Source organism: Triturus cristatus, chromosome 2_1 (assembly GCF_964204655.1).
Source record: "Triturus cristatus chromosome 2_1, aTriCri1.1, whole genome shotgun sequence".
NCBI classification, from domain to species: Eukaryota; Metazoa; Chordata; class Amphibia; order Caudata; family Salamandridae; genus Triturus; species Triturus cristatus.
The window spans coordinates 870799817-870826342 of NC_140581.1; positions in this window are offsets into that span (position 1 = coordinate 870799817).

Genomic DNA, 26526 nt, shown 5'->3' on the forward strand with positions numbered 1-26526 from the left:
TTCTTCCCCTGGTGCTGCAAGATGTTGTGGAGCCAGATACCACTTACATATGTGTTGTATGTCATTGTGTGCCTGTGTGTTTGTTTGGGACATGCAATGTATTATGATATGCCCCATAATATGTGAAGAGTAGTGTCAAATGTGATATTAGTCATGTTTTTTCCATTCATTGCAATGGATGTATTTTTAGTTTCTATGCATGTGCACCTGTTAAATTTACATTTTATTATGTGATTTCTGTAGGTGTCTGCAGAGTTTACAGTTACATGGTCATTCTTTTTACTTTTTGTTATATTAATTCCATTGTTATTCTTTTAAAATATTTAGGAATTCTGGTGTACCTGTGTGTATGCAATTTCAGAATTTATATGTTTTTTCAAGTTATTTTACTTTTGTTCTTTTATTTTGTTTAATCAATATTTTTCTAAATGTTCACAATGCGGTGTAAAGGAGTTTCTGGAATGTCTAAAATGAAATGACTATTTTGTTCTATTACTTATTTTTATTTTTTTCACCAGTTGGGATGTGAATGTCCTATGCGTGTTTCCCTGCACTTCTTTTCAGGTATGTGTGTCTGCACTCTGGAATAATTTACCCACTGAGTTGCGTGGGGAAATGATCTTTTGCATTTTCGTCATAAATTAAAAACGCTGTTGTTTTGATGATTGGTGTCTGGGGTGTCTGACTTTTGAGGGATCTGCTGTTATGGGTTTCCTTGTCAGCGCCGGGACACTCCTGGGAGTAGCTGCGCGCTTTATAAATACCAAGTAACATAACATAACATAACATAACATTAGTGCCAAACTGCTCTGAGACTGGTATCCTGACTTTTCTTTAGGCTTTGGTATCACACTAATCAAGTGTGAGCTCAGAGGCCTCGGTCTGTTCCTTCCATGTGAGGTCCAAAACATGTCCTGTGACCTGGAGGGCCCACAACAGCTACTCTGAAGGCACTTTATGTTTTTTGAATGGCCTCGCAGCTCCTCTCCAGCATGAACGGAACTCTTCTTGCTGGACTTATGAAGGTAACTCTCTAGAGTGATACTGAAAGGCACCAGAGACTGTTGCCTCCATTGGGGGCGCACACAATTTTAACTAGACAGGCGGACTGACTGAATAAAAAAGTTTTAGTCTAGAGATTTGCCTGATCTTTTTTAATTCACTGTCACCCACCATTCCAAAACTTACTTTTCCCCAATCTACACCTAGTGCCCTGTTCTGGCACTTCACATACGGATTTGGAAAAAGATCCCCGTTAAAGAGCACCCTATAGGGTGCCCGTCTTGCATTACAGCGCCGGCTCGATGAGGAGCAAAGCCCTATGATATAGCATGACACTCGCAAGAGTGTATGAGGGCTTTATTTCCGAAAAGGAACCATCCTCCTGGTTCCAATATATCTGGCCTGTTAGAATATCACACAACCTTCTTCTCCCTTCTTTCACCTCTATAGGAACTGCATACCAATATGCTTACTAAAGTATTTCTACAACAATTCATACTGTAATAAAGTGAAAACACAACACAAGAAAAATCCAACCCCAATTTAGAAAAATAGAGTAGAATTTAATAAATAATTTGAGACAAAAATGACAAAAAATCCAATCAGTAGAACTGGAGATATGCAATTTCAAAGATTTATAGTAAGTGTAGCACCCAAAAGCACAGTTTGCCACTTGTAGATATCTGGTCGTGTGAGACCGGGTGAAAGTCACAAGTTCAGGCCGACCGCGATGGAGTATGGGCCGAATACAGGGACAAGGTTAGTCCCTCTGAAAGAGTTATCTTCATAAGTCCAGCAAGAAGAGTCCCATTCACGATGGAGGGGAGCCGCAAGGAGCAGGGAGAGAGTCGTGGATGGTCGTCACTGTAGCGTGAAAAGCAGGCTGGGCGTTGTGAGCTGTCATTGGTGGAGATTCGTATTGGTGGTCACCGCAGGTTGTCGATGGTTTACCACAAAGTGCAGATTTCGTGTTGCCAGGCGTCGCTGTGGTACAGAGAGTTGGGTTCACCGGAGCTTCATGTTCTCGCAAAGAGCCCAAAACCTCAGAATTTCTCCTTTCTTTGAAGGGGGAGCTAAACTGATGCCACACCAAGGGTCTAGAACTTGAGGGGTACTTGTTGAGGGTCAGGGTCCCACTCCAGCAGGGCTCAGGCAGTCCCACTTGCAGATTCAGTTGCAGATCCAGGCAGCAGGTCAGCTGGGCAGATGCACGGAGGCCTCTGGAGTTTGTTATGTCCATATAGCTAAGAACAGGAGCTCAGTCAGCTGACCCTCTGGAGTCACGTCCACCTGGGATAAGGGTGCAGGTTCAGTCTACTTTCTAAGTAAGTAGGGCAGCAAGGCAGCAGAGTAGCAGGGCAGCATGATAGCAGCCCTTCTGGCAGTGTAGCAGCATAGCTGTCCTTCTTCTGTAGTCTCCACAGGGCCAGAGGTATACTGAAGAGTTGGGTCTGAGGGTCCAATATGTATACCTGGTGCCAGATCTGAAGTAGGAGAAGGTTCTGGAGGTTTCCACTCCCAGAGGTGTTTGAAATTTCCTGCCTCCCTAGCCTGACCCCAGCTTTTCTGGGTGTACAAAAGACTAGAGTCAAATTCCTTTGTGAGTGTGTTAATGCAGAGCTTTTTGATGTACAAGTGTGGTAGGTTACAGTTCTTCCCCCATCTATTCCCCCTATGTCTCACTGTCGGTAAACAATACATATAGACATGTGATCCAGGATACAGGCATCAACTGGTTAGGACAAGAAAATGCCAACTTTCTATAAGTGGCAGATAGGACTTAAAATCTAACTTCACCATTAAAGAAGGTTTTAAATTACAATACTTTAGACACCAAACACGACATTCCAACCTGCTCCCAATCAAATATTATCATTCATTAAATGTAATACATTAACCCAATGTTATCCAATGAGAGACTGACCTTGCAGTAGTGAAAAACTCATTTAAAGTTTTTCACTACCAGGACCTATAAAACTTAAAAGTGTATGCCCAACTTTTTACATACACCGCACCCTGCCCTTTGGGCTGTTAAGGAGCTATCTACCTTAGGGGTGACATATATGTATTAAAATGAAAGGTATAGGCCTGGCAAAGTGTTATTTTGCCAGGTCGAAATTGCATTTGAAACTGCACACAAAGTGCTACTTAAGTGGGTGGCACAATCATTGCTGCAGGCCCACTCGTAACATTTAATTTACAGGCCCTGGGTGCATGTAGTACCACCTTACTAAGGACTTTACAAGTAAAATAAATGTGCCACTTGGTTGTAAGCCAATGTTACCAATTTTGAAGGAGGGCGCACTGGTTAGCAGTAGTAAAATGTGCAGAGTCCTAAAAGCGTTCAGAAAACAGTTGGGTGAAGTAAAAAAGTTTGAGGATGGCCATGCAGAGAGGACAATGTCCAACAGATACCATGGAGCTTTCGCCCAGGATGTGGGGAGGAGAGGGGGTAATTTTTTTTTTCTGTTCTGGACTGCCAGGCTTTTCTTGGTGGTGCAGAATAGGAAGAAATTACATCAGATCAATCACCCGAAATAGAACAAATTTTCAGAAGTACTTAGACTGCAGGCCACATCCTGTGTGGCTATCAGTCTAAATTTCTACCAGCGGACCCAGCGGGTCTCTGCCGGTTGAAACAGAATGATTTGTCTGACTCCAAATACAGTGGGCGAACCAACGATTTGGCCACAACATGGTAGAGTACTGTGCTGAGGGTACTGGTGGCAGAGTACCCTGTATGCCAAACTTAAAATAATCCCCCAAATCTACGTTTGCCTAATTGAGCGAAATGTCAATTGATTAGTACCAAACTCAGAGCTCCACTGCATGGCAATCAGGTCTCTGATGGTGCTCCAGCTGGCCCGCCTTTTCTCCTGGGAGGCTAATGTAAGTCACAACTGAACACACAGAAAAACGCATGCTGCATATCGCCCTCATGTGGATTTGGTATGGATTTTTCTTGTATCCTGCAGTTTAAATGTCTCTGGTCCTACAAGAAGCAAACAAAGGCAGCATTAACTCTGAAATCATATTTAATTACTACTGTTGGGAAATTGATTTGTGATATACCTTTTAGAGTCAGACAAACCTCTGCTGCTACAAGTGCTTTAGACAGAATAACTTGATACAGTTCAGCTCAACAAGAATTGTTTATATAGTCAGCATTTAGAAACACAATACCACCGTCGTAGAAATGCCCATTTCCTTTCAAATTCTGGTGAATATGTTTTGGGCCCTTAGTTCAAATTCTTAGTCTGAAAAAATGACAATCGGTGGAGGAGGATGCACCGTACGAGTATTGGCTTTCACTGGTTTTAACAGAGCTACATGAAAAACTGGATGAATCTACATTTCTGAAAGTAACAATACTTTCACAGCTACTGTATCTGTTACTTTCGTAATAGAGAACTCTCCAATAGAACCAGGTTTACATTTTCTTTTTCCATTTAAATGCAAGTACTTTGTAAATAGCCATACAGAATCTCCTGACCGAGATGCTGGGGCTTTTCATTAGTGTTTATGAGTATATTTGTTGTTCAGTTCTTTAGCTTTCTTTAATGCTGCTTCCACTTCCTTTTGTGGATTAGTAATCTTGCTCTTCCACAGAAGACACATATATTGTAGCTTGGTTAATATCTAGCTAGGGAATCGAGAATGATAATTCTGAGGCTAATACATTGGACAATAAACCAGTGACTTGTGGACGGAATTATTATCACAAAACTCTGACAACCAATGAAGTTGTACCCTAATTGCTTGCTCTTGTAGAAGGCATCACAGACAAGTCTCTAAATTTTGATTCACTTGTTCAGTTTAACCATCAGACTATGGATGCCATGCAGATGAAAGTAGAACTTCAGATTCCACTGCTTTACACAATGCGGGCCTAAATTGTGAAATGAACTGAACTGTCTCAAATTATTTCTGGAAGGAAGTCATGTATTCACATAACATTTTGTAAGAACAATTTGCTAATGTTTGTTGCTATGGGATTTCCTTTGACTGGAAAACATGGCATTTTAGTCAATGAACCAACCAATACAATAATAGTAGTGAATCCATTGTCAGCTGGCAATTCTGCTATGAAATCAACTGATAAATTATGTTAAGGACCTGGTGGATTACGTAGTGGATGTAAGTATCGCACTGGTTTCCTTCTCTTAGTCTTTGCTTTTATGCAATTTTCATAAGTAGTTTCATACTGTCGTACATCCTTTCTATAATCTACTGACCAGAAATGTCTTTGAATCATTTACTCAGTGTTATTGAAGCCATATTCACCAGCAAAAGGAGCTTCATAAAGGACTTGTAGTTGCATCTCAACAGTACATATGTAGGCTCTCTCTTTGAACCTAAGTAAACCATCCTTAAAGCGCCTTTGTACACGTACTGATAGCCACCGATTAATACATTCTGAAGCTATTTTTTCTTAATCTGATCTATGATGTTTGAATTTATCTTTTAAGTTTAAATCTTTTTTATTGATCTCAACCAAGTATCGTCAACGGCATCAGCAACTATCGCCTACAACCCTACGGGCCGGCGCGTTACCGCACATGAAAACCAGCATGTCTCAAATCATTGTTATACACAGCATGCCGCCTACAACCCCTCGGGGCCGGCCGCGTCTCACACTCAAACAGAAACAAAAAGTCCCTCTCCCCCAGCGGGCTAGTGTTGTAAGACTGACCTTAAAGGTTGAACCTGGCATGGAATACCTCTATTGCGCGAGCCCTTGGGATAGACGGCAATCCGTTCCGATACTTAGAAAGAAAACCAAATCCCTGCCCCCAACAACCCCCCTTCCCCTCCCACTCTGCCCTTCCCAACTCCTGATGTCCCCTCCCCTCCAACTCCCCCCCTGTCCAGTGCGTGCATCCGGTGAATCCTGCTTGTCCCCACGGTCCTCTCCCCGAAGCCCCTTGTCAGGCCCTTCAAGAGGCTACGTCCTCCTGTGTGGTAAGCCGCAGGAGTCGAAGGTATCTCGGGCAGGTCAGTTCTCTGAATTCTGTGACCAGTAGGGACCGGAACGGCTGCCAAAGGTCATTAAACTGCTCCGTATCACCTGCCACTGCCAACGACATTTTCTCCATACCTAGCACATGCCACAATCTATGTAACCATCCTGTGACTGTGGGGATTGTGGGCGAACGCCAATGCACTAGAATAGTCTGAACGGCCGACCCCAGCGCTATGGCTATCTGTCTGCCTCTGCGGGATTTTAAGGGATACATCAGCCCATATGGGAGACCCAGTAGGATATATGCCGGGAGGCGCGGTAGTTCGGTGTCAAAATGGGAGTTTACATTGTCTATCACCTCCTTCCAGTAGTCTGCGAGAAAGGGGCATTCCCATAGGACGTGCGTCAACGTTCCTACCTGCCCGCAGCCCCTCCAGCAGGTGGCCTCTTTACTACGGTCCATAGCGTGTATGCGGTCCGGGGTATGGTACCAATATGTGGAGACTTTGGTGAAGGTTTCAGTGAGGCCTGCGTGATAGGCCGAGTGCCTAGCTCTGTAAGCTACCTGTTCCCATTCGGCATGACTCAGGGACCCACCCAACTCCCTTTCCCAGCGCTCCCTGCCCGGATTGTAGAAGTGCGAAGCGGGCGTTTGGAGGAATTTGTACAGGTCACGTATGAGCCTGGCGTCGGACTTGCGCGACAGGAGCCAGCGTTCATAAGGGAGGAGTCGCCTGTCAGCCGTCTCCCGCACCTGAGGGTGTAGCGCCCAGTGGCGAACCTGCAGGTATCGTAATCTTTCGGATTCCGGAAATGCATACTCCTGCCTGAAGCACGTGAAGGGAAGGATCCCCTCTGGGCTGTACAGATGGCACAAAGCCCTGCATCCCGCCGGCCGCCAGTGCGCAAACGCGCCTCTTTCCGTTCCTGGAGTGAAGTCTGGGTTATCCACCAGGGGTGTCAGCAGGGAGGGGAATGTGGTCAAGCCGTGCGCAAGATTTGTGGCATCCCAGACCCTTAGGGGCACTCTGGTGATAAAGGAGGCATAAAGATTTGCGGGCGGTGAGTTCTGCGCAAGAATGGCACTTCCTGCAGAGGCCGCCTTGCCACCGCTTGATCTTGGAAGAGCCAGTGTTTGTCAGACTCCCATCGGCTCCATTCCACGAGATAACGCAACTGCGACGCGTAAAAGTATTTACGGAGATCCGGGATACCGAGTCCTCCGGCCTCCGGCGTCAGCATCGAGAGCGCCCTCCTCATTCTGGGTTTCCTGCCCTGCCAGATGAAGCGCCCCAGGTCGGACTGCATCCTCCGGAGCCAATCCACCGGCGGCTGCAGTGGAAGTGCCCGGAACAAATACAGAATCTGAGGTAGGATTGTCATTTTTACGGCCGCCACTCTTCCCGGCAATGAGAGGGTGTTGCGGTCCCACCGGGCTAATTCTCCCTGAACCTTCTTACCCAGGGCGGTGTAGTTTGCTATTACCATTGCAGGCAGGGTAGGAGCCAGCTGGATTCCCAAGTAGGACACCGAGTCCGAAGACCAGATTATCGGAATCCGTTGTTGTAGTAGGTTTCTAGTCACCGGCGCCAAGGAGAGATCCAAAGCTACCGACTTCCCCATATTCATCCTGAATCCCGACACCGCCGCAAAGTAGGTGAGCTCCTGTATACAAGCCGGTAAGGCAGAGAGCGGGTCGTCCAAGGAGAATATCACGTCATCGGCGTATAGGCTGACGGCATGACTAAAGCCTCCAAACTTCACCCCTCTCACCGCCGGGTTGTCCCGGACCCGCTGCGCAAAAGGCTCCATGTATATGACGAAAAGTAAAGGTGACAGCGGGCATCCCTGCCTCGTGCCTCTTTCGATATCAAAACTCTTGGAGCAGTACCCATTCACTCTCACCACTGCTGTCGGGGATCTGTAGCAGTTGAAAATCATGCAGCGGAATTTCTCCCCTATCCCCACCTTCGCTAAGACCTGTTCCAGGTACGGCCAGTGAACTCAGTCAAACGCCTTTTCGGCGTCCACCGACAGCAACATTCTCTCTCCCGGGATCCGCGATGCTTTTTCTATGAGGTGCGTGATTCTTTTGGTGTTGTCCACTGTTTGTCGTCCTGGGACGAAGCCCGCCTGGTCCGGGTCTATAAGTCCCGGCAAAAGGGGGGCCAACCGAGCCGCCAGGATCCCGGTATAGAGCATTAGGTCTATGTTTAATAGCGATATAGGCCTATAGGAGCCGCATAGTGTCCGGTCCTTCCCCGGTTTGGGGATGACAGCTAGGGACGCTCGCAACAGGTCCGGCGGTATGGCTCCTGGCGTCGCGAAGGTGTTGAAGAGACGCGTGAGGATCGGCGCTAGCGACGTGCAAAACGTCTTATAGAAGAGGGACGTATAACCGTCCGGGCCTGGGGATTTACCGTGTTTAAGCTTGCCAATGGCGGAGATAACCTCTTCGGCCCGGATCTCCTTGTCCAGCGCCTCCGCCTGTAAAGGTGTCAGGGTCGGCAGAGAGACCGACTCCAAATATTCCGTCGTGGCGGGTGCATCCGGAGGATCCCCCACGTATAGGTCGGCATAATACCTGCGAAAGAGCTCTGCGATATGGGCGTCCTCCATGGCCGTCGGCCCTGTGGGGTCAGAGATCGCCTTCACCGTCTGTGTCTGTCGCGCCACTCTGAGCTTACTCGCCAATAGCCGGCCGCATTTGTCCCCCCCTGTATAATAGGCGTGCCTGAGGCGCAGCGCCGCATACTCCGCGCGATCCATGTCTAGAGCCGTCAGGAGCTTTCTCGCCCCCTTGAGCTGCCGCCAAATTCGCGGAGCGCCCGTCCGCCTGTGCTGCGTGAGCTCCTCACATTTCTGCCGTTGGTTTGCGTTATCCGCCGAGGAGATCGCAATAAACTCCCCCCGGAGCACCGCCCACTGAGTCGCTCGAGATGTGTCGGAGGTCTCATTGTGGGACAAGTAGTCCCGAATCGCCGCCGTTACTTGCTGGACTACTTCTCGTCTGTGGAGTAATGCGTCCCGTAAACGCCAGACTCGGGGGGGTGGAGTGATCGGCGGCAAGCCGAAGGTAGCCGTCACAGGGGCGCGATCTGACATGGAGACCACCCCTATGTCTGCCGCCGTGGCCAGCGCGCAGACAGGCCCAGTGACCAGAAAGTGGTCCAGTCGTGCATAAGTTTTGTGTGCGTGCGAATAATTAGAATAGTCCCTTTCAGCCGGGTGTAGGTGACGCCAGAGGTCCTCGAGATCCATAGCAGCCAGCTGGGCCTTGCACCCTGCCGAAAACTCCCCAGTCTGCGGCGAACGAAGAGCGGACCTGTCGAGAGTAGAGTCAAAGACCATGTTGAAGTCTCCTCCTATAATAATGTGTCTGTCCGGCGTAGCTGTGACCGCACCCAGCGCCGAGCTAAGGAAGCGTTCTTGACGTTCATTCGGGCTATAAAGGGACCCAATTGTGAAGGGGAGACCGGCCACCCTGAATCTATACGCCAAGAGCCTGCCTTTCTGTTCCGTCCGCTTGTGGAGTACTTCTCCCTGAAAGTGCCGGGCAACCAGTATCGCCACCCCCGCCGTTTTAGTGTTGCAGGACGAAAAGAACTGGGTAGGGAATGCGGATGAGCGCAATCTAGTACAGTCTCGGGGTAGGAGGTGCGTCTCCTGGAGAAGACAAATATCGGCCCGGGTACCCTCTAAGAGGGATAGGGTGGCTCGCCGTTTAATCGGATTGTTGAGGCCCCTGACGTTCAGCGTAACTATTTTAAGTGCCGTGGGCATCATCTGGAGGGGCAGGAATGACTGCAGGGCCCCCGCAGGAACCCACGGACCAGAGTATGTACGCCGGCGCTGCGGTCGTATCTCCGCGCGCGCACTGAAATCCCCCCCCTCCCTCCCTGCTTTCCCCCCCTCCCTCTCCCCTCTCCCTTAGCCCTCTCCCCCTCCTCCTCCCTTCCCGAGTTCCTGCAGAAAACACCCCAACCGCCCACCCACCCACCCCTCGGCAACGTGCCAACACCTCTGGAACCCCCCCGGTCAACACCCCCCTCCCTCTCCCCACCACCCGAATCAACATTGTCCAAGTCCAGTTCCCCAAGGAACAAGTCTTTGGTAGAGTACTCCAGTGGACGTCCAGCCACCGATCCCATTCCACCCGCCCCCACCCTACCCCGGCCCCCAAACCTGCAAAATGAAGTAGGCTGTCGGCACCGTGTCGCTTGGGCCAGTGTTCCCAGCCACCTCAAGAACTGCCTCTGCCATGCTGGCTCTGATGGTGGGTGAGTCCGGCCTCAAAGGTCGTGCAGGGGGGCGCTGCCCGGACACCCGCTGCCATCCGTCCCTTCCAGAGCGCCCCCGCTGCCGGTGGGCTGTGTCTTCTTCCGTCGCAGAAATGCCCAGGACCCCACATGTCTCCTGCAGGGAGCGTAATTGATGCACAGTGCCATTCCATCGGAATATAAGTCTAAACGGGTGGCCCCAGGCGTATGGTGTTCCTTGCGCCCTCAGGAAGTCAGTGGCGATTTTGAACGCTTTCCGTTTCTGAAGCGTGATGGCAGACAAGTCCTGGTATAAGGCGACGGGGTGGCCCCGGAAAGTTAAGGGCTGCTCTTCCGGGCCTCCGCCAGGATGCGTTCTTTGAGCGGGAAGTCCGGAATAAAAGCCAGGATGTCCGGAGGCGGCAGTGGTCCCACTCTATGCGCTCTGTCGATTCGGATGGGGAATTCTTCCGACTCACCCAGGACCTCTCGAAACAGATCCCGTAAATAGCTTGCCGTGTCCGTCCCTTCTTCCGTGGTTGGAATCCCTCGAACCCTGACGTTGTTGCGCCGAGATCTATTTTCAAGGTCTTCGGCATGCGCCTGGAGGTCAATCTGTTGATCCCTGAGACGCAGCACCTCTTGTTGCAGTTGTTCTAACTCGTCATCTCTACTCCGTCCGGTGTCCTCCATCGTGGCCACCCGTTCTCCCAGGCCATCCACTTCCCGACAAATCTCCCGCACCTCACTGGCCACCTCCTTTTTCAAGGCTTGGAAATCCTCCCTGAGGGAGCCGAAGAGGGACTCCATAAAGGATCTGGTGATCGGAGGTTCCCCGCTGTCGGTGTCCGGCACTCCTCCGGAAGTGCCGGGGGACGGCTGCCCCCGTTCCACTCGCTGTTGGTGCCTGCCCAGTAGTTCGGGGAGAGTGCGCTCCCCCTTCCGTCCTCCCTTGCTGCCCGCCATGTTCACTGGGACACAGCTCAGACCGAGTCGTCAATGCCTCGAGCCCCCCGTGAGGGCCCTCGCCCTGCTCCGTCGTCTCCGGATCCCTCGGCTGTCCTCCGCGGTGTCCTCTCTCTGCGGTGCTCCCTGCCCCCGCTTAAATGCTCCACGGGTCCGGCAGGTGGGTCCTCTCAGGGCCTCGTCCAATCGGCTCCCCCATATCAGTGTAGCCGTTGCGGCCGGGGGCTGCGATTCCCGTCCCGAGCCGGTCACTTGCCGCTCCCGGCCTGTCCACCGCCAGCGCTCTCGTGTCTGCTCCTGCCAGCTCTCGTGCTCCGCTTCGGGGAGTGCGCAGGTCTCCTTCCGTCCCCTACGTCCCCGGCCCCCCGAGGTCATGAGTCGTTGGCCTCCAGTCGTTCCCCGCATCCAACGGTGCCTGTCAATCCGCCAAGCCGATTCTGGGGGCGGGGGGGGGGGGAAAGGGGGGCCTTGATAGTCGTCTCCCTTGCGATCCGGAAGTTTGCCCCTTCCGCTCTACCTCCCCGGAGCGGCCTGCAGGCCGTGTCGCAGGCGGGCGCGTGTGTCCAGACCAGCACTGGCACCCTGCAATGCGGGCCCCCCTCCTAACGGCCAGCCCGTCCACGCTGTGTGAGCCTCTGTCCGCCACCACTTTCCTCGGCGACTCCCGTCTCATCAGCCTTGCCCTGAGAGGCCCGCTGGTGCCCCTTGCGCTGTGCCGCCACCGCCGGTCCGCCTCACCTCTTGTGTGCTGGAGGGCCCATGGTTCTCGCCAGGGGCTGCGATCAACCCGGTTCTGTCCACGATGCCGCCGCCACACTCAGCCCTCGGTGCCAGTTATCCAACCGCACCCTGCTTGTCTCTACGGTGCTGAGGTGTCACCACCGGGCCCGATCTCCATGTGCTTCCACTGCTCGTGACCGCCGGAGGCGGGGCCGCACACCCCCCGAGACCGAGTTCAACCACTGCAGGCCGCCTGTCCGATGTTCACCCCTCAGGGGTTGCCGCCGATCCCATCAGCCATAGTCTGGGTCGCGCCTCTGTGTTCCGGCCGGTCGCCCCCTCGAGGCCGGGCACTCGCGTAATCAGGCAGCCGGGAGCGTTTCAGCCCGAGTCGGCCCAGTGCTCCGCCCCCTCTCGGCGTCGGCCTTCAGGCGATCCGCCGAGCGTTGCAGGTGTCTCCTGGGCGCTCCGGGCTACCGAGCAGCCCCCACCAGCACTCCGCCGCTTCTGCCGCTGATTCCCCGCTAAGCAGGGGGAGATGCAGCGTTTAGACCAGGTCTAGGGGCTCAAGGGAGTGGGAGCCGGCAGAGAAGTCGTCCGCTCACCGCGCCATCTTGGCCACGCCCCCCCTGAATTTATCTTTTAAAAATAATTTATCAGGTATTCTCAATCCAAATTTTTTAGCCACGCTGATGAATATGGAGAATCAAAATTAATGTGTTCCATACTGAGATGTAGTTTGCATCTACAGTCACAGCATATCTGAAGTGTATATCTCTATATATTATCATGACTTGCAGCAGTAAAATGGGCAGTTTAAACTAGTGCAGACAAACTATTTAAATAGGAAGACATACCAATTAAAACAAACTAAGGGGCTGATTTAGAGTTTGGTCGATGGAGTTTTCTCAGTTGTGATGGCATTACCTCTTCCATCCTAACTGGCCTCCACCCGCCAACTTTGAATGGACATTTCTGTACTTTGACAGGAACCACCATCATGGTGGTTCCTATCATTATAGGAAATGTTTGATGAACATTACCATCAGCCATGATGGCCAGCTGTTAAAATTCTCTAAAATGTATTTTGTTTTTTCAAAAAACTACCAAAGTGGAATTTTGTTTTTGAAAACAAACAACTATTGATCTCCACACCCTAGAAGTCTTCTCCTTGGGTGTGTGTCATTTATTTTTTATTCCGGTCCCTCACCACCAGGTATTTCCTGACAGTGATATACAGAAACACAAAGGCATTACACAGTTGACCCGCAATAGGCCAGCTGTTGTATTGCCCTTCCTATGACCACCTCTACTCTGTTGGTCTGTCAGAGGGAGTAAACAGTTGACAGAGCCAAAGGCGACTCAGAATAAATACTTGAGGTCCTCCCATCTCTAAATGCGGCAGACAGACTGAGGGTTTGCGGGCAAGGGACTCGGCCGCATTTGCAGCAGAGTACCCTGCCCACCAAACTCTAAATCAGGCCCTAAGAACCTTAACGCATATATAGCTGGATTTACACTTTCTCACACCTCAGACAGTTGAAATGCATTACAGGCAGCCTCATGTAATGTGCACTCACATTCCCAATTAAGTCAAATTATATAAATAGTTGGCCAATCCTTGTATATGTGGGTGTTATCTTCTGGTAGAACAAACATGTTAGTACATGCCACGTTATCTTCTTCCTAAGTTTGTTGAGGGATCAATTGGTTGGGTGACATTGCAGCAAAATCTCTATCCAAGCGGGGGTGGACATATTCTTTTAAGTAGTTCTATGTACTAGATGGCATTCTTTGTAGGAGTGTTTGTACTTTTCCAATATCATAGTATACAGATTTTGGCTACAATGAGCAAGGTGGCCATCCATCAGTGTACAGAGGAGAGTCCATCCGAGTATTCTAGTAGATCATTTACAATGGCCAATTGCAGAGGTGCGCTAAAATGGTATGAGACTATCTATTAAATGTATTCTCTATCTCCGATGAGTAGGGTACGATTACCGGGCGTGCCCAGAGCATGTGGCAAAGCGTATCCTTTTCTTGATCACACCTCTAACAACAAGAATTGGAATTCAGCCTTGATGGTGTCCCAAAACCATTCTTTAAAATATTTGAATTTCTACTACAACACTCTCCTTTGCTTATCATGTAAATATATCAAGTCAGAGCAGGCTTCTTCTGTGTATTCTGTTGAGAGGTTATCTTGCCACCTGATTCACAGGGGTGTCAGTATGGGTATAAACTATAATTCAATAATAAGAGTGTTCTATGAGCCTGTTATGAATCCCCTCTGCCTACCCCATTGGTAAACGTATTTGTGTATAGATGGTATCTCCACTTCAGATTACTGTCAAGTCTGTTTTGTTGTGTCAGTTTCTCAAACATGATGATTCTGCTTTAGTTAAGTTAATGGCTGGACATCAGGATCCCTTGGTCCCCTAATTTTCTCTAGCTAACGGGTCATCCACTATTTTTAGCTTGGTGTTATTCCAGAGTAAAGCACCTAAATGAGCCAGGATGTCTGTTGTGATCACATCGAAAAAGGTAAAGCAGTTAAATGTAAGTAGTGAGCCCTGTAATTTTCCATTTAGGGCGGCAAACTACAGTTGGGCCCAAAGAGGTGATTGTGTCAAATTGTGTAAGAGATGGGTAAGCTGCAACAGATGTTAGGCATTGTTGTATGTCTTAATTTGTGGGAGTCTAAGACCTATTGGGGATGTGTACATACAACTTTGCAAGTTTAACATGGGGTCTGTACCCATTCTGCAGGAAAAGGGTTATGTTTCATTCAATTTGCCATAAAATATGCAAGAGAAATTTGAAAGCAAGCATGTTCAGGATGTAGTTGTAGCATGGAGCAATCACTTGCACATGTCCCCAGAATGACAACTTTAGTGCCTTCAACCTTTGGAAGCCAAAACTCATTTGACGGTGTAGAGGACAAACCATGTAGCAGAGGGTATGCCTCGGTTTTCCTCAGGGTTGCACCACACAGCAGGGGAGATACATTGGTTCTGCTGGATCCACAGACCCAAGCAGAGCACTTTAAGCCCACTTCCAAGGGTCCAGGCCATGGGGGGCACCACTTGTTAGGGTAGACTCACAGATGGCAGAGTTCAGGTACAGATGCAAGGTTGTCGGAAGCCAGTTATGCTCCTGAGACTTCAGGAGGCCAGCCAACTAGCCGTTAGAGTCACTCTGTGCACTCGGTTCAAGAAATTTAGGACCAGTCTTTCTCACACAGGCAAGAGGGCTGGAGGCTGCAGGTCAGCAGAGCAAGGCAGTAATTCCTTTAGGGCAGAAGTCCAGCAGAGTGGCAGTTTTTGTAGAAGCACAGCAGTCCTTCTTCACGAAGAAGGACTGAAGGAAAACCATGTAGCAGAGGATATGGCTCGCTTCTCCTCAGGGCTGCACCGCGCAGAAGGGAGATGCATTGGTTCTGTTGGATCCACACACGCTAGCAGAGCACTTTAAGCCCACTTCCAAAAGTCCAGGTCTGGGGGGGAACCATTTGTTAGGGCAGACACTCACAGATGGCAGAGTCTAGGTGCAGATGCAAGGTTGTTAGAAGCCAGTTATGCTCCTGAGACTTCGGGAGGCCAGCCAACTAGCTGTTGGAGTCACTCTGTGTTCTTGGTTTAAGAGATGCCGGTCCAGTCATTCTTACACAGGCAAGAGGGCTGCAGGCAGCAGGTCAGTAGAGCAAGACAGCAATTCCTTTAGAGCAGAAGTCCAGCAGAGTGGCAGTTTTTGTAGAAGCACAGCAGTACTTCTTCCTGGCAAAGCATCCACAGGTCCAGAAGTGTAATGAAGAGTTGGTGTCTGAGGTCTAGTTTCTATACTCAGTTATGCCTTTGAAGTGGTGGAGACACTTCTAGAGGTTTCCATTTGATGTATCCAGGCATCCTGCCTTTCCTGTCCTGGCTCCAGACTAACTACTCCTGCCCATCACCTAAGCTCCCTATTGTGTGTGGCTGTCTAGGAGGAATACACAAAGCCCAACTGTCAACTTCACCCAGTCATGTGATCAGTGACAGGCTACAGGGCCTAAATGGTAAGATAGAAAAATGCTAACTTTCTAAAAGTGTCATTTTCAGAATTACAATTTAAAATCCAACTTCACCATAAGTTAGGATTTTCAATTGTGATTCCAGAGACACCAAACATGAATGGGTTACATCTTCCTATTTGGGAATTACACATACAAATTGTAAGCAGGTAATTCCATTGTTATGCTATACGAGAGATATGCCTTGCAGTAATGAAAAAGTGCATAGAAGAGATGTTTACTACCAGGACACCTGGCCTCTGGGCTGTCCAGGGTCTATCGTAGGGGTGACATATGTATTGAAAAGAAAGATTTATTTTGCCAGGTTCACATGACAGTTAAACTGCACACATAGGCTGCAATGTCAGGACTGAGACATGTTTAAAGTGCTACTTAAATGCTACAGGCCCATGAGTAGCATTTCATTTACAGGCCCTGGGCACATGTGGTTCCACTTTACTAGGGACTTACAAGTAAAGTAAATATGCCAATTGGGTATAAGCCAATGTTACCATGTTTAGAGGAAAGGGCACATGCACTTTAGCACTGGTTAGCAGTGGTAAAGTGCACAAAGTCCTAAGGCCAGCAAAAACAAGATTAGAAAAATGAAGGAGGAAGGCAAAACGTTGTGGGGAAGACCACTCTAAGGCTGACAGATCTAACATCCTCCCTATATCTATTCCCAGTCTAATGGGAGAATGATCAGTCTATGTTCTGGGATTTCTCATAGCAAGATCCTGGAAGACAGAAGATGTAGGTCAATATGTAATAGATTCGACCCATGTATTCTTGCTTTCTGGAGTAAAAAGTAAACAAACATCTATATGTACTGACTTTCCCCTGAGGCGGAAGCCGGGGGCGCCTTTCTTTTCACTTACGCTCCTTGTGCTCCTTGTGCTCTTTGCTGGTACTTGTTTTAAATACTGTATATATTTTAATTGCTCTGTTTTACGTACCGCATTTCCTGCAGTCGCAGTCCCCAAGGGTTCCCACTCTCGACTGTTACCGGCGCAGCTGTTCTCTATCGCTGACGCCGGCTTGCAGAGAATTAGCGCCGCCATCTTAGGGGAAGGCAGGGTAGCGGTCCAGATCTTGGACGCCTCCCACCCTCCTCTCTATGCATATAAGTAGATGGACTTCCCGTCTGCGCAGCGGGCGGGTGCAGCGGGCGCGCCGATGGCGCGCCGGAGGCGCGCCAGAGGCAAGCCCGTCTGGGCCCGTCCGGGCCAGGACGGACCTAGGACCAGGGACCCTGCCAGTTCCTGGAGGTAACCCCATTAAATATTCAAAAGCAGACTTATTTCTGTTTAAGTCGTCTGACTCACGTCACTGCTCACACGGCATTAGAACTGATGTTCTGTTTACACCTTGTGAATATTGCCCCCTTAGGAACCAGCCAGTGGTAAAAAAATCCCTGCCGGGGACCCCTTTAGATTAGGACTACTTAACTGCAGATCTCTTCCAAAGCACTCGACACAAATTTCTGAGCTGATTCAAGACAACGGTTTAGACATTCTATATCTGACCGAAACTTGGACGTCAGCTTCCTCTAATTTTGACCTAGTCAACACTCTTCCCTCCGGCTACCTGATTCACTGCCTCCACAGACCCCAAGGAAAAGGAGGTGGTTTAGCCATCATTTACAGGAACAAGTTTTCATGTAGAGTAGTCAGGGGCCCTATTTTGGATGCTGAAAGTGGCCTCTTTCATATACAGCTGTCTCCGAATTTCTCTCTAACTGGATTGTTAGTCTATCGCCCCCCTGGGTTGATTAAACAATTTTCCAGCTCTATTTTGGACCACGTCCCCGTCCTAGTGGCATCCTCCCCTAACTTTGTATTATTGGGGGATTTTAATCTTCACTTTGACCTGCTGGAGGATAAGAGTGCAAATGACCTCAGATCTGAACTTAGAATATCCAACCTTAACTTACATAACCTGGAACCTACGCATGTGAAGGGCCACCTGCTGGATTGTGTGTTCTCTAACATTGCGCACCTTCAAATAGGTTCCCCCTGTCCCTTGCCTTGGTCGGATCATTTCCTGGTAGCAGGGGAGCTTAATGTCAGCTGGGACCCTCTTCTCTCTCACCATCAGAAGGCATCCCCTATTTATAAGAGAATTTGGTCACAACTCCCTATGGACAGCTTCTCACGTTCTCTTGCTGAGTCCACTCCCCCCCCCGGTCTCGGTCCTCTGGAAGCTGACACTGCTTTTCATGATTGGCTTTGTCAAGCTTTAGATGCAGCTCTGCCTGCCAAAAAATTTACCAATAAAAGCAACAGCCACAGGTCGTCCTGGTATACCCCTGAGTTGGGGATGTTGAGAAAGAAATGCAAAAGGCTTGAACGGGAATGGCGGAAGGACTGGGCCGTTAATAGTAAAGATAAGTACCGTGAAGCCATGAGATCTTACAAAGCGGCACGTAAATCAACTAAGGCCGCCCATTTTGAGGATAGAATAAATAAGGCAGGCAATTCTTCAAAGGAAACCTATAAGATTCTCAAAGAGCTTATCACGGTTCCCACCCCTTCGACCTCTCAGGTGGTGAATTCTAATAAATGTAACCAGCTGGCTCAGTTTTTTGACTCCAAAATACGGAACATCTTAGACAGCCTTCCCCCCAGTTCAGGAAACATGGCCATAACAGTCCCCGAGGGGGTTCCAGTTGGGAAGGGATTAGATATAATCTCTCCCATTTCTAGGGAGGATTTCTTTAAGGAGCTTTTGGCTCTGAAGAGTGGCTCCCCGTTGGACCCTATGCCCATCCGGATCCTCAAACAATTTGCGGATCTCATTGCTGGTCCTGCAACTGATCTCCTGAATGCCTCCTTCACCTATGGCACAGTTCCACCTAGCTGGAAGCAGGCCATTGTCAGGGCTCTTTTGAAAAAGCCCGACCTTGACCCGGCTGATCTGGCAAATTACCGTCCCATCTCGCTTCTGCCTGGCCTGAATAAGATTGCTGAGAAGCTTGTCAACCGCCAGCTCTCCGGTTTCCTAGAAGCTAATAACCTACTAGGTCAGACGCAGACTGGCTTTCGACCAGGCCAGGGAACCGACTCGGCTTTGATAGCTATGGTCGAGGAAGGCAGATGCATCTTAGATTCAGGAGGATCCGCTGCAATGGTCCTCCTGGATCTAAGCGCTGCTTTCGACACGGTGGACCATAATATCTTGATCCACCGTCTGGGAAAGATGGGAATAGGAGGGTCGGCCCTCCAGTGGCTTCAATCATATCTGAGTGATCGTTTCTATCAGGTCTGCGATGGCGATTTTAGATCTTTGCCTACCCCCCTCCTGTGTGGAGTCCCGCAGGGCTCTTCATTGAGCCCGACGCTTTTTAACGTCTATATGGCCCCACTGGAGGAGGTGGTGGCCCCTTTCGGGGTGACAATGGCAACCTACGCAGACGACACTCAACTGATTGTTTCTTTGTCCCTGTCGGAAAGCCAGGGGGCGAAGTTTGCGGCTTGCCTTCCCAACATCATGGCATGGATGTCGGACTCCCGGCTAAAACTGAATGGGACGAAAACGGAGCTAATGCTCCTTGGCAATCTATGCTCATCACTGCCCAAATGTATGTGGCCGGCTAGTCTGGGCGTCCCCCCAGCCCCTAAGGGCACCATAAAAAGTCTTGGGGTATGGCTGGAACCTGAGCTATCTATGATCACACAAGCCAAACGAGTAGCAGGGACGTGTTATGGGCTGCTCCGGTCAGCCTGAAAAGTCCTGGCGCTTCTCCCTGATAATTCCAGGAGACTATTGGTCCAGGGATTGGTGCTCTCCAGGCTTGATTACAGCAATGCCCTTTTCCTGGCGGCACCTGAATCCTCACTGAATGTTCTCCAAAGAGCACAGAATGCAGCTGCACGGATGCTCACTGGTACTGCCAAAAGCTCTTCAGCTCGACCTGCCTTGAAGGCCTTGCACTGGCTACCTATTAGAGCCCGCATTAAATTTAAATCTCTCTGCATAGTGTTCAAAGCCCTACAAGGATCGGGTCCCCCCATTCTAAGAGATTTGGTCCACTCTTACAAACCTACGCGAGCCCTTCGTTCTGAAGATGGTAATCTAGTAATGATACCCAGGGCAAAAAAGGCGAAATCGGGTGGACGTCGGTTTTCCATTAATGCAGGTCATCTATGGAATGCGCTACCGATGGCTTTGCGTAAAGAACCCAATTTGGCAAAATTCCGCAAAGCATTGAAGACCTATCTTTTTCCTCTGTAGGTCTCTCCCTGTGTCTTGGGGTAGCGGCTAAGTACATTGTTAGCGCTGGGACGCTCAAGGGCAGCCATGCGCTTTAGAAATTTCTTTTCATTTCATTTCATTTCATTTCATTTCATTAAGGTCTTCTAAAATGTCATTTAGTTAGGCTTTATCTGATCTGGGAAACCTGTTCTATCCAGAATATCCAGAATAGAATCCAGGGTAAGTTCCAGTCCCCATCGATTACTGTGCGGGCTTTGCCAAATTCTGTAAGGAGGTGGTCAATGGTTGAGTAAAACGGGACTCATATAAAGCTTGATGCATATAATGATCGACCTATCAAGACTTCAAATCTTTAGCATTTTGAGGACTAGGCTTTTATGGCAAAGATCCACAGCACAGCAGGATTTTAATGTGTTGGTGGTGCTTGGTTGCAATGCCTTTTTTATGGTCTGCATAACTACCAACACTTACTAGCTTGGAAGCTAAGTAATGCAATATTTGCCCTTGAAGCGTTTAGTAAGCTGTACCATGATTACAGCAGAGGTTAACTGAATTCACACGAGCAACAGTATATGTTATGGCTGCACTCAGGATGTGGTGTGTAACCTGCTGTAAATATTGCAACTCTTTCTGTCTCGCCCAGGGAAGTGGTGGGTGGTTTGGAAGAAGGGGGAGAAGTATTCTCAGTTAACCTCTGAAGTCTTAGACCTAGAGGACTATACTTCATTTCCATTGGTCACCATTCTTTCAGTCTCTTGTATGATCCTGCGATGCAGAAGGTGTTCCTATTGTCTATATGTGATTGAAAACGGATAGCCTTTAGAGAAGTGGTTGTTTGTGTTAAGTCATTTTTTACTCTTGCCCGTTGGTTGTCTTGGAACTTTCGGGCTGTGAAATATTATATAACTTCGATTTGCTTTTTCTTACATTAAAAACAAAAGGAAATAGGGAAAGTATGCACTGGGTTGTATGATGCTACATGGTAAGTCTACAATATACTACTAAGTACCAGTAACTCTGTATGTAGTATGGCTCCACTCCTCCACCCTCAAACCCCGGTTCCAACATTTTCGAATTACATTCCTTGGATCTTCTATCTTCATGTCATGTTATTTGTTTTTACAGTTTTACATAGCACAAGGTTGGACCAAAGCATCAGAGCACTTTACATGAGCACAATGGTGCATTACACAAGGTTATTTTTTTCTTTTAGGCACGGGCAGTTAAATGATTTGCCCAGAATCACAGAATATCTGTTGAGCCAATGCAGGACCTCGAACCTGACTCCCCAGCTCCAATCAGCAGCCCAGGCCTTTAGGCCACATCTTCTTTCCTTATTTGACATACATGCTAAGAGGTGCTGAGACAAAATATCGGCTCAAAAATATTGTGGCATGGAAATATTGTCAGCAAGAATATCGCTCTCAAGACTTCGATTTTAAGGTAATATCGATTTTTAAAAATATAGAAGTTATCAATATAGTTTACAAAAATATAGTTGGTTTTAATTTTGTTTTTTTAATTATTGTTATGTAATTTGATATATATTGTAAATGTATATAATGTAATTTTTTTGTATAATTATTGTTTATTTTTTCTATGTATTTGCAATTTTTTTAGTAGTTATTACATTTAGGTGCCGATTCCGATCCGATAAAAAAATTTACCGTCCGACTCGTATCCGTATTTTTTTACAAACGGCGAAGTACGATTCGTACGTGAAAAATACGTACGAATGACCTCGGGAAAAGTCTACAAGACGTCCCCGGACAGTTTTACGTACGAGTCGTAAAACTGAAGTCCGAGCGCACAAGTCCGATCCGTACCGGCGTCCCGAATACACAAGCGTATGGAAAACGTCCTGCACGGAGCGAACTTTGCACGACTCCTACCCCGGGTACACTTGTGCCCGGGGTACGAGTCGTACGCCCCCTCAGCCTCCCACCCCTCCCGCGTACGTCCGCACCGTACCCCCCACCCCCGTATGTATGGCGCGTACCCCCAGCCCACCCCTCCGGATGTACGCGCCGTATCCCCAGCCCCGTATGTACGCGCCGTACCCCCAGCCCCCCGTATGTACGTGCCATACCCCCAGCCCCGTATGTACGCACCGTACCCCCAGCCCCCCGTATGTACGCGCTGTACCCCCAGCCCCCTGTATGTACGCGCCGTACCCCCAGCCCCCCGTACGTACGTGCCGTACCCCCAGCCCCGTATGTACGTGCCGCACCCCCAGCCCCCCGTATGTACGTGCCGTACCCCCAGCCCCGTATGTACGCGCCGTACCCCCAGCCCCCCTATGTACGTGCCATACCCCCAGCCCCGTATGTACGCGCCGTATCCCCAGCCCCCGCGTATGTACGCGCCGTACCCCCAGCCCCGTATGTACGCACCATAGCCCCAGCCCCCCGTATGTACGTGCCGTACCCCCAGCCCCGAATGTACGTGCCGTACCCCCAGCCCCCCCGTATGTACGTGCCGTACCCCCCACCCCAGCACCCGCGCATGTATGCGCCGTACCCCAGCACCCGCATATGTACGCCCCGTACCCCCCACCCCAGCACCCGCGTATGTACGCGCTGTACCCCAGAACCCGCGTATGTACACGCTGTACCCCCCCACCCCAGCACCCGCGCATGTACGCGCCGTACCCCAGCACACGCGTATGTAAGCGCCGTACCCACCACCCCAGCACACGCGTATGTACGCCCTGTACACCCCACCCCAGCCCCGTACTTGGACGCACCGTACCCCAACACCGTACCCCAGCATCGCGTATGTACGAATCGTACAACACCATTGCATATGTGATCACTGTACAACAACATAGCTATGGACGCACCTTACATACGCGAAAACGACTCGTACTGAACCAGGACACTGTAAAACAGCCCAAGGAGGGTCAATTCGACTCGCACAACACCACAAAACACGTCTACAGGACAAAAACATCTAAAAGACTGACCTGGCACATCCAAACAGGCAAACAGAGGCCCATACTCACAACCACCTCTTATAACACACCCACCAAAAGTTCAAACCCAGCCACACCCACAAATGGACCAATAAAAAGGGCCCACAATCACAAACCATGAGCCTTTGCAATGGACCCACTGCTGACAGACATCACACACAAACAACTGCACCCATACACCTTAACTTACACACCTTCACACAACCTCCTTCACACAGCCCCCCTCTACACATGCACACACACCTACACATTAACACCCACACACCCACAACCATCCACACCTACACCCCACACCATGCCCACAGACAAGAATCCAAAGAGTTGAGCCACAGCTCTTTGGAACATTGGTCAGACAGACCAGCATATCCCAAAAAACTAGCCTGTGGCAGAGGATCGTCGATCGGGTGAATGCTGTTGCGCCCATCAGAAGGACCAGGAATGAATGCCAAGCCAGGTGGTACGATCTGCGGAGGGCAGTCAAACGCAAAATGAACGAGGACTACGCCCAGTGTAACATCACAGGAGGTGGGCTGCCCCGCAGACCGGTACATTACCATCCCTGGGAGGAGAAGGTGATGGCCCTACTTCCGCCGGTGGGAGTACACGGAGTCGAAGGAGTTCGAGAGCCTGGTGAGTACACAAACAACTTACGTAAGATGGGGGGAATGGCATCCACACCCCAACTACAACAAATGCACTCACCTACCCCCAAGCCCTCACCTGACACAACCACACTCTAAACAACGCTCATGCCACTAACATGAGTATGCCCCATTCACAAAGCAAGGCCATGCCATGTCCAAGCCTACACAAACCACAAACCCAAGACAGGATGTCCGGGATGCTGGGAGGGTGGGGATCACTAAACATATTGTACAACTCAGAAACAGACACCATTGCCCTCAGCCCATATGGCCCAGGTACATACCCATGCACCATGCGCAATGCACAGGGACTGGCAAAGTACTCACAAGGTAGCTGACACTTGGCCCTCCTGTAGGCCGCACAAGGCCCTCCTGTGACAACTGCAAACTCTAACACAAACACAACAAGCTCAGAAATCTAGGACAGGAACTCACACTCACTGACATGGCAGCATGCGTCATGGTGGGACAGATACATCACCTGGGAGACCAACTGCCAAATCACACCACACCCACCAGCAGGCACCGTCAAGCAATCAACAATCGATCAGGGTACTTGTAATGCGGGCTACTTACCTGTCAGGGTCTCAAGGCGCTGAGGGGGGGTTCCACCACTGCTCGAAGAGCCAGGTCTTGAGGAGTATCCTGAAGGCAAGTAGGTCTTGGGTTAGTCATAGGTGGGTTGGGAGGGTCTTCCAGGTCTTGGCGGCGAGGTAGGAGAAGGATCTGCTGCAGGCGGGTGTACGTTGGATGCGGGGAACAGCTGCGAGGGCGAGGCTGCCGGAGCGGAGCTGGCGGGTGGGGGTGTAGAAGCTGAGTCTGATGTGCAGGTAGGCTTGTCTGGCAGTGTGGAGTGCCTTGTGTGCGTGGGTGAGGAGCATACAGGTGATCCTCTTGCCGATGTGGAGCCAGTGCAGGTCTCTCAGGAGGGGGGTGATGTGGCTGTGGCGGGGGGCGTTGACGATCAGTTGTGCCGAGGCGTTTCCGAAGCGTTGTAGTCGCCGTTGGTGTGTGGATGGGAGGCCTGCATAGAGTGCAGTGGCGTAGTCCAGTCAGCTGCTGACGAGGGCCTGTGTCACTGTTCTACTTGTTTAGGTCGGGATCCACCAGTAGATCCGGCGGAGCCTGCGTAGGGTGTCGTAGCAGGAGGAGGAGATGCCGTTGACCTGCTTGGACATGGAGAGGGAGGATGCGAGGATCACTCCTAGGTTGCGTGCGTGTTTGGTGGGTGTCGGTGATGTCCCCAGAGCGATCGGCCACCAGGAGTCGTCCCAGGCTGAGGGTGTGGGACCGAGGATGAGGACCTCCGTCTTGTCCGAGTTCTGTTTCAGATGGCCGCTCCGCATCCAGTCGGCGATGGCCCTCAGACCCTCGTGGATGTTTGTCTTGGCGGTGTGAGGGTCCTTGGTGAGGGAGAGGATGAGCTGCGTGTCGTTGGCGTAGGAGATGTTTTTTAGGTTGTGGTGACGGGCCACTTGTGTGAGGGGGGCCATGTGGATGTTGAACAGCGTCGGGCTGAGGGATGATCACTCACCCCTCACACAAGCACACACCCCCGGGGCAGCCAATGGAGTCACACACTCTCACAATGGACATTTGACACAACAAGATCAAGCCACAGCCAAAAAAGCATCCAAGGCCAAATGCGACATGTCAAAGACCCTGGATAACATTTCAATCATTCCCCTGCAACATACCCATCCACAGGTGAACATTGATGTGAATGCTAGGCACATACAACTACCTGGAGAAACTGTGGCAACTAGAACATGTATGAAACATGGATGTCGCATTAAACAGCATTAACATTGTCTCTCTCTCACACACAGGGCAACGTCATGGATCTCCCCCCAACACTGGGGGGGAACAATCACAGGCCCAGGCTCGGCAGGAAGATGATTCCACCGGTAGCGATGACTCTCAGCACTCTGTGGATGACCCCAACCAACCTGGACCCTCTGGTGCCCAAGCCCCTGCAGCACCTGCGTCAGGTTAATCTGTGCCAACCACTACCCCCATTCTTGCCAGATCCCAGGAGACACCCAGGAGCCCTGCCCGCACAGAACAACTGAGCCAGTCTGACCTGGAGGGACAAGGTTCTCCGGCCGCCCAGGAGGAGGCAGACAACCCTGCAAATGCCATCCCTCAGGGGTCCCGTAGACCCGATGTTCCCACAACGGCAAGCCAGGCTCGTGTGGGCAGGGGTGGTGGGAGTGGAGGCAGGCAGAGGCGCGAACCTGACCAGCCAGCTGAGGGAACCGGTATGTCACACATACGCCACATCTTGGACACATACCGGCGTGACACCAGGGGCATCAGCCAGGTAGTGGCGACCCTCAACGAGATTAAGAACCAGCAGGCCGAGCAACACGCCAGTCAACAACAACACCAAGAACGGATGGAGGCAAGACTGGCTGAGCTCCTGGCGGTGCAAACGGACATGAGCTGTTCACTCTGTCGGATCGCCGACAACATGGCCAACCCTCCCTGTGCCCCCAGGCAAAGACCACCACCAGCCACAGGGAGGGAGGAGGAGGAGGAATCGTCCGACGGAGCGTCACAAACATCATCAAGGCCTGCATCTGAGGGTCCCCCGAGGAAGGTGGGTCATCCACGGAAAAGACCGTGAGAGGCAGCGGACCATCCACATCTCCGAGGTCACCTGGCCTGGCACCTGGCCCTCATGCGCAACAGCAGCACCTCATCCAATGACATTCCACATGAACTTGCTGGTC